Raw genomic sequence first — 9,308 nt, 5'->3', positions numbered from 1 at the left:
GGCTAGAGTCCACAAAGTACCAGTGTTGGTAGTTCTCAACAGGTGTTGTGGACATTGCGCCTGATGCTGGTGTTTGGGTATAGTGCTCATGAAACCCTGGCATTGCTGCATTGTCCTTGCATGACTTTGTAGTGCATCCCCGTAGTGCTCCATGGTGGGTGGGGTCAGTGGGTACCAAAATTTTTCTTTTTTCCTATGGATCCTCCTTCAAAAAATTTAAATAAAATAGTGAGAAAACAGTCAATAGGTAAGCGACCACGTCTTGAAGACTTTGAGCAGCTATCTTCAACATCTGTAAAACATGAACCTCATTTTCTTATATTACATTTTCTTTCAGAAAACCTTTAGGCAATTATCCCCATTTTAATTCAGAAGGGACTAGAGGGTCTTGCTGGCTCTCCAAAGTCAGTAAAGAAGCTTCGATCTGGAGACATATTGGTTGAAACATCCACATCCCACCACAGTGAACTCCTCTTGAATTCAACGGCAATTGGAGATATACCTATTGAGGTTACACCCCATACTACCTTGAATTCATCACGAGGAGTTATTGTTGAGGGATATGAAGAATGTCCCCGAGTCAGAGATTCTTGCTGGGCTCTCCGCTCAAAGAGTTTCTGCAGTGAGGTGCATCTCCACTTGCAAAGATGGAGTTACACTGCCAACAGATACCCTTGTTTTGACATTTACATCATCACGTGCACCTGCCATCATCAAGGCAGGTTATCTAATTTGCAGGGTAAGGTCATTCATTTCAAACCCTCTCCCATGTTTCCAGTGTCAGAGGTTCGCCACTCAAAGACATCATATTGTGGTTCCCTGACATGTGCTCGTTATGGTGGCAAGGACCACAATGCCTATGAATGTGACATGGACCCAAATTGCGTCAACTGCAATGGTTCTCACCCTTCCTTCTTTCGTTCTTGCCCAAAATGGTTGGAGGAAAAAGAGGTGCAGCGTTTGAAAACGACTCATAACATTAGTTATCCTGAGGCTCGGAAATTGCTGCCCACCACTCCATCTCAGACATATGCTGCTGCACTTTATTCCACAACTTCACCCTGATCCTGTACTTCATATCGGTGAAGTTTTGCTGCCAGTGGTCCCTGAGACCAAGTTCTTGGGGCTTATCTTTGACCATAAGCTGACCTTTATACCACACTTAAAGCAGCTACGGGTCAAATGCACAAGACTGCTGAACATCCTCCGTGTCCTCTCTCCTTCCAGTTGGGGAGCAGATCGATGTTCTATGTTAAAGGTATATCGTGCTCTTATTCGATCAAAATTCAACTATGGATCAGTGGTCTGTGGCTCTGCCAGACCCTCAGCTTTGAAGATGCTAGACCCCATTCATCACCAAGGACTTCGACTCTGCACTGGAGCATTCCTCACCTCTCCAGTTCAAAGCTTATACATTGAATCTCATGAACCTTCTCTGCACTTTTGCCATTTGCAACTATCTTTACTATATTATTCAAAACTTCATTCCCTACCAAAGCATCCCACCTGGGTGTGTGTTTTCCTTCCTCGGTGGGCTGTACTTTTTCAGAACAGATGATCTGCCATTGCTCCATTTGACCTTCGCATCCTGGCTTAATTGGATAATATTGCAGATTCCACAGGTCAGCCCATCCCACCATTGCTTATTACAGCCCCCAAATGTTACCTTTCTTTCAGTCATTTGAAAAAGGCAGATACTCCAGCTTGGAAGTACCGTCATTTATTTAATGAACATTTTTCAAACAATCATTCCGTTCCCATTCTCAGATGCTTCCAAATCAGGTAATTCAGTGGGCTCTGCTATGGTTTGCCGTGGTTCAGTAGTTGCGTGTAGAATCCCTTCTACAGCTTCTGTGTTCACTGCTGAACTGTATGCAATATCTCTTGCCCTGGATCATATTGCAGCTGAGCAGTACCCAACTGCACCATTTATACTTATTTGCTAAGTTCTATACTTGCCTTGGAATTGCTACACGTTGCCTCACACCCTGTTCTCGCTGATATTCAAAACCGACTGGCCCATTTCTCATTAACAGCTACTTCTATCCAGTTTTTCTGGATACCAGGCCATGTTGGTATTCGGGGAACGAGCTTTGCAGACAGGGCAGCTTAATCTATCTGCTCTGGCACTATCACCACTGTGCCTATTCCATACATGAATCTATGGTTTTGTATTCAAGGCTCAGCTCCATGCCAGCTGGCAGTCTACTTGGAGTGAACAATGCGACAACAAGCTTTTTCAAATAAAACCCTATATTGGGCTTTGGCCATCTAGCTTCGGAAGGAGGAAGTTGTTCTAACTAGACTACGATTGGTCACAGTTTTTAACATATCATTTTCTTTTATCTGGAACTGATGCACCAGTGTGTAGTTTGTGTAACACTCAAATCACTATCAGCCACATTTTACTTTCTTGCTATCGTTACGATTCTCAACGATGGCACTATTTTAACCATGTTTTTTCCCAGGGTTTATCTGTAACATTGGACAGTGTTATTGGTGATGGTGACACTGTCCACCTTGATAAAGTTTTTAGTTTTTTAATGGCCATTAATCTTTTTAATCTCATTTAAGTCTTGAATATTTATTCATTTCACCTTTTTAATTGTGGTTCCCTTTTTACAGTTTCATTTTCTCTAGTTCAATTTGACATTGAAAAAGGGCCAGAGCATTAAATAACTTAACACAGGACTGGTAAGGCCAACTTCAGGTGACTAACGCTGCTGTTTTAACTATCCGTTTGAACTACCCATTAGTCATCCTGGCGAGTTATTCCCATTTTGCTGCATGTCTTTTAAACTTTTATTACTTTACCCTTTGGAACTAGCCATAATGACACATAACCCGGAACCAGGACTGGAAAGACCAACTTCAGGTGACTGACGGTGGTTCTGGTACTTGCCAGTTAGTCTTACTGGCGGGTTATGATCATTACCATTCTGCTACAGAAGTTCTTTACAACTTTGTGGACTGGATGTCAACATCGGTTTTATGTAGTTTTCTGTTTTTAATTGCTGTTTTGTTTTTACCTTCGTTTACTTTTTCAAATTTTACTACATTTACTTTTACCTTCTTACTGGACATTTGGCTACTCGTTATTACGATTTTGCTAATGTCTTTTAAAACTTCTATTATTTTACATTTTCATAATGGCTGCTATGACACATAACCCAGAACCAGGACTGGAAAGACCAACTTTAGGTGACTGGCGGTGGTTCTTGAACTTACCTGTTAGTCTTCCTGGCGGGTTATGATCATTACCATTTTGCTATAGAAAGTCCTTTAGAACTTCTTTTACTCTGCTTTCTCTCTTAACATTGTAGACTAGATGTCAACATTGGATTTATACTTTTTCTGTTTTTCAATGATGTTTTGTTTTACCTTCATTTCATTTTGTGTATTTTACTACATTTACTTTATTTTTATCTTTTTACTGGATGTTTGGTGCAGATAGCCAAGCTGCTTTGTGACATAAAACACAAAATCAATCAACGTAAATCACACACTACATCACTGAAATGTTTTATCTTGTTACTCTCAACATGGCTACAGTTCAGTTATATTCATCTCTTGCAGAAAGGTGATATAACTATTTTAATTTCAGGAACTGATCCTGAATCTGTACTGTATGTTTTTTATAAGTAAGAACAGTGTAAGAAAGGTGACAAATGCAAGTTTTCCCACGATGATGTTGAAAATAAGAGTGAAAAGAAGAGTATTTATGTAGACTTGAGAGATGAAGGTAATGTAGTTTATTTTTTTTTATCTATGTATCTATTATCTGTTAATAACATAAAGTATAAAGGTTTTTAAATCAACTGTATGGTTTTCTGTGTTTGCATTATTAGCGTTAGACTACTGAAGCATTTTAAGAGTTTAAATGTCCATCTTCAGTTGTATCTTTTAGAAAATTAATGTAGATAAATCTAATTCTGTTAAGGGTTTATATCTTTTATTTCAATTATAAAAAGTTTAAATTCTATATTTTTTGGTCAATATGAATTTTTTATCTAATAAATAATTTGGATTTCAATCAGTTAATTATTACTTACTGCACTTGATAAACCAGAATAAACATATGATGTCATAGAAGAATATTCCTACAGCTTTCAAATAGCCAAAAATATTTTCAGAAGTAAAACCACAACAACAAAAGAAACAAAATTCCTGTCTTTGGTATTTTTCCTCTTTCCTGAGCCTTACATTGAGATCATTTGTTCACATTTATGAGAGCTCTGGGTATCTAATATGTTGATAAACCAAATTACTGCTGCAGTAATATATGATCAGTGTATTGACTATAGAAATTCCCATTACAGCTGAACATGCTACTGGTAAGATTTCCAGGAATTTAGTTAAAAGTTATATACGGACTTTAATTCTCAGGAAATTAGATTCATGGGTTTAGCCAGTGATTTCTTCTTCTTTCAGTAAAACAATGTTTCTAAGTAAGAATGTAATCAATAAGAAGACATTTGGACTCTGTTTTTCTTTGTTTTAACACTTTTATTTTAGCCTGTCATATTCCACACCATTTCAAGAGTTTTAGTTTTCCACTACTTTTCATGCTTCCAAGTTGTTTGCTTTGGGAGAGGATTGTTCTTCTCATACTTTTGTTTCTGTTGATACCAGTTCTACCAGGGGACCGGTACATGTTGATAAACTTTACCATACCTCAAATCTGGTTGATATACCTGTGGTAGTTGTGACTCAGATATCATTTGTGTGGCTTTACTCTTATTTACACATGGGAGAATTGAGTATTTCATGTCATTAATGTATGGATTTTGGTAAGTTAGATATTTATATGTTCTTTATCACCTAAGTTATTTTAAACGAATTATAAATGAGATGTTGATTATTAATTGTGTTATTACCAGATACATTTAATCATTTCGCAAGTACATTAATCTTACATACTTTGTGGTCTCGACAGATTTCATGGCTTTGTTAGTTCATTATTAGTAATTTCACTCGGTATGTTTAGGCGTAGATTGTTTGTAAGTTGCATATTATTACTACTAGTAACATATAATTATTTTATTTTTCAAAATTGTTGATTTTGTGCTTAACCATTTTTTCTTCATAATCCACTATTTAATATTCTTCCACACAGTGTCCACTTCATTGCTCTAAATCATGTTTTCCATTTCAGGACTTTCCTGTTTCTTTGGACAAACCTCAGTTCTTTTTTTTTTACTCTATGAGAATTTGTGCTCTTCTTTCTATGAATAACTAGATAATGTTTGCTTCTACTCATTCACAGTCCATAGACCACACTTCACTGATTCTACAAGTTACAATAGAGTGAGGATTCCTCATGACAGTGGGGGAAATACATTCTTAACTCCTCTCAATAACCCATTCATTTGGGTAGTTTTCTTCTTTTCAACCTCATTTGGGCCCAGCCTTCTCCTTTTCAGGTTTGGAACAAGCAGTTCACATGTTCTTCACTTCATATTTCTTGCAGTTAAATGTATTCTATCTTTGTGGGGATGTGAACTATGGATCAAACTTGTTTGTATTCACTTTAGTGGGAACTGTGAGATCAGTGAAACTTCTCACCCATACACACTGCCTGCATCCATATACTAGTAACAACATTTACTAGTTCATGTCTTGCCTTACGTATTGTATGTTATAAAATGTTTTCATTGTAAGTTTAATTGTCTTCATTAGTAAAACTTGATTTCTTTGTTTATGTGATGTTAACATGCATCTGCTTGCAGAAGAACTGAGTCATTTAACCAATCAAAATAAGAGTTTGTGATACTTATTTTAGCAATCAATCAAAATTATGATTAAATCAGTTGTCATGAAAGTAATAAACTAATTGAAATTAATGTTTCTAGTTATTCCAAATATCCGGATGATCAAAATATTTGTTAGGTACAAACTTGCATAAGAGGCAGGTGTGGGGATGCTTTATGACTTCCATTGCCATTAAATTTACTATTCCTGTCATTGTTAATGCAAAGCTACAGAAGCTATCTATCATTGCACCAATTTTGAACCATTGACTGTCAACTCTCTGGCTATTTAAATAATTAGGTGTAAATTTATTGTATTTTGATTTCTTTTCACACTGTGTGATGTTTTGCTTTACAATTGTATCACTATTATTTAAAGTTGTATTAGTGTGAGCACATTTAGAGCAGGAGCCCAAGTGGTCCAATCATTCATATTTTAGTATTTAATAACTGTGTTCTTTAGTTCTGTATGAGAGAATGCAGGTGAGGTGAAGGGATCCATAGGGTAAACATTATGCACATTTTCAGAGATTAATAATAATATTGTTTAATATTATATTTAAATAGACATGAATTTAAGGTAGAGATCAAGGGAAAGAAACCCCATCCCTTCTAGCTATTCTTTTTTTTTCTTTTTGAAAAGTAATCCCTGTATCATTTAATGTTTTTATCTGTGGGGTCTTAACTCCTCCCTCCATTTCCCCCCTTCATTTGATTAGGAAAACAGTCAATAGTATTGAAAATAAATATTAGGTTTCAATATCTGTTTGATTGGTCTATTAATTACCTTTATTATTATTTATTTGAAATTAGTTTATTTTGAATCTATAACAGTCAGGTTATAAGCCATTAACTTATGAATACAATAATATGAACATCAACTTAATGTTTCCCTGGTAAATTATCAGGCCTTGGCTTTTTTCCAGAAATTAACAGTGTGCATGCATTCTAGACTTTATGGAGATTTGTTTTCTTTAAAGAAAGTGTTATTTTTTGGAATTTATAATGCATAATGGAGGTGTTTAGACATTTTCATTGTTGGTTGGTTAGCTTGGCATTTTATGGTGCAAAGCAACTAGGCTGTCTGCACCAGACATTTTGGTAATGAAGTTAGAAAAAAATTACCTTTTTTATCTAAATGGTAATAAAAAAAACTTTATTTTAACCAAAATTTTGAAAAAAATTTATGGTTATTATTTCTTACATCATTTGTAGCCCTTATATTTATGACACTTGTAGCTCTTGTAACATGCCTACTTTAAAATCTGTTTTTCATTGTTTGAATGTTATAATGTCACAAATGTTTTAGTACTGTTGATATCCAAAATAAGTAAAAATGCAAGTGACAAAAAAGAATTGAAAACAAACTGATGTTTGCAAACACTAAAATGTGAATAGAGGTGTAGACATGGTTTTCCTTTCAAAATATAATAATTTATTTCAATTAAAGTTTAAAATGTTTGTTTTTATTTTCCAATTGATCACATTAGTAGAAATAAAGATATAGATTTTCAGTTGTTCATTACAACCTATATGAACTAATAATAATAGACTTTCTAATTAATTTTATCACTAGTTCCTTGTAACGCATAGGTATAAATAAAAATGAATGTGATGTACACTTATCAATTAAACTAGTAGAAGTCTAATTATAACTGCTCCTTTATAAAAAAAAAGAAAGAAAACCATTCTTGCTATGAGAACAGTTGTTAAGAAAGTTTAAATGTACTTGGATATAGCACATAGACTATCATGTGTTGATAAAGTTAAAATATAGGTTGTTTCTTATAGCTTTGTAAAGTTTCTTTTGTTGTGAATTCTGAATGTATTTGTGTATAAAATTATATTTTAAAGCTATAGTTTTAGTTTTATTCAAAGAGAAAATATATGATAACTTTGCATAAGGTAAGCTTATACAGTTTAAAGATGGGTTGAACTGATAACAAATCTTATTAAAAGTTTAACATGATAATGAATGTATAGTGTTTGGAAAAGATTTTGTCATCATCAGGTTTAATAATATACCTATACACTGAAATGTATATTGTATGAACAAAGAGGTTACATAGCTTGAGATTGTTTAAAGCATAATAAAGTTATTTTGTTGATGCTCTGTTTATAATTATTGTTTTACTTTTAATAAAACACATTATGATTTTATTAAGTTGCAGTGTTTGTAAACATATTTTTAATATGTTCACCAAATAAAATACTGTCATCAAATTGTACAATTTTACTATTTAGTGAATATGGTAGGAAATTGCAAAATATTGTGATGTTGTAAATATTTATTAAGTAATGTTCTAGAATGTTTATTTTGTTCAAATAATGAAGATAAATAAATTGTTTAACTAAAAATTGCAACTGTTAAAAAGATGAAAGCTGTCATGTGAAATTAAGGGTAATTTAAAAATTAGTGAAAAAAAACAGAATGAAAGAAAAATTAAAAATGATACCACGTTAGAATAATGTTGTGGTTGAAAAAATTAAGGAGTAAGCACGTTCTTTTCTTGTTAGGGTTATAAAGGTGTGTGGTACTAATGGGTTAAGTGTAATTGATCAGTTCAAGGAATTATTTTCCACAAAGTAGGGCACACAATTCTTATCTAATGAGATTATTAGGATTCAGTAACAAAGAAGGAAGAGGAACATTATTTAATGTTGTCTTTGCATAATTTTTGCTTCTTTCATAAGTACTCTTAACTGGTGGTAATAAATACAAACTGTAGATGTTTAAATCCTAAACAGAACTAATTTACAAAAATTGTAAACTTGTTAAGCATTTTTAAGAAGAAACCCCCCACTAATATAGTAAGTTCTAATACAGAAAATCAAGATTTTCTAACTTGTTTACTATACCACTTGGATGAAAAGTACCTAAGTTATAAAAAAGACTTCTATTTAATGTTGTTTTAACCATTAAACACACAGAAAATACATTTTTTTGTCATTTAAAAAACTTAACAGTCAGACATGTGTAGATCATATATAAATTTGTAACTGTAAAAGGTGATGCATTTGGTTTGTTCTCAAAAAACATCTCAGTGATGGTATACTTAACATGTGATGAAACTTGTGGTTACCATGAAAACACATTCATCTGTTTAAAAAAACTGATACTGACACTCATAATGTATAAATATTAAAACAGACTTATTTGTGAGCTTTCTGATATTTTAGTTATTAAACTTTCTATATTCCAGTTGGTAACAAAACATTTTGTTATCCCATTTCTACAGTGTCAGGATGGCATCTGCATAGTGCTTGATATTGGTGGTGTTGCACAGCATCATCCTTATCATACAGTTGAATGTTTCTGCAGAGTTGACTTAGCACCCTGCTGAAATTGGTAAATCCATCTAGTATTAAAAATGTTGCCTCTGTAAATCCTGTCTCTCATTAGGATTTGGCAATAACCTTTACTGAGGTTGATCTTTGAAGAGAACCTGACCTTGTAATTTCTAGGTTGTCCATAGTTTCAGAGTTGAACTTCATCACAAGATCTCAGCTTTTGGAAATTTATTTAGAAACAGTTAACCCATCTCTAATTTTTTGTGA

Source organism: Tachypleus tridentatus, unplaced genomic scaffold (assembly GCF_004210375.1).
Source record: "Tachypleus tridentatus isolate NWPU-2018 unplaced genomic scaffold, ASM421037v1 Hic_cluster_2, whole genome shotgun sequence".
NCBI classification, from domain to species: domain Eukaryota; kingdom Metazoa; phylum Arthropoda; class Merostomata; order Xiphosura; family Limulidae; genus Tachypleus; species Tachypleus tridentatus.
Note: the sequence above shows the minus strand (reverse complement) of the source record.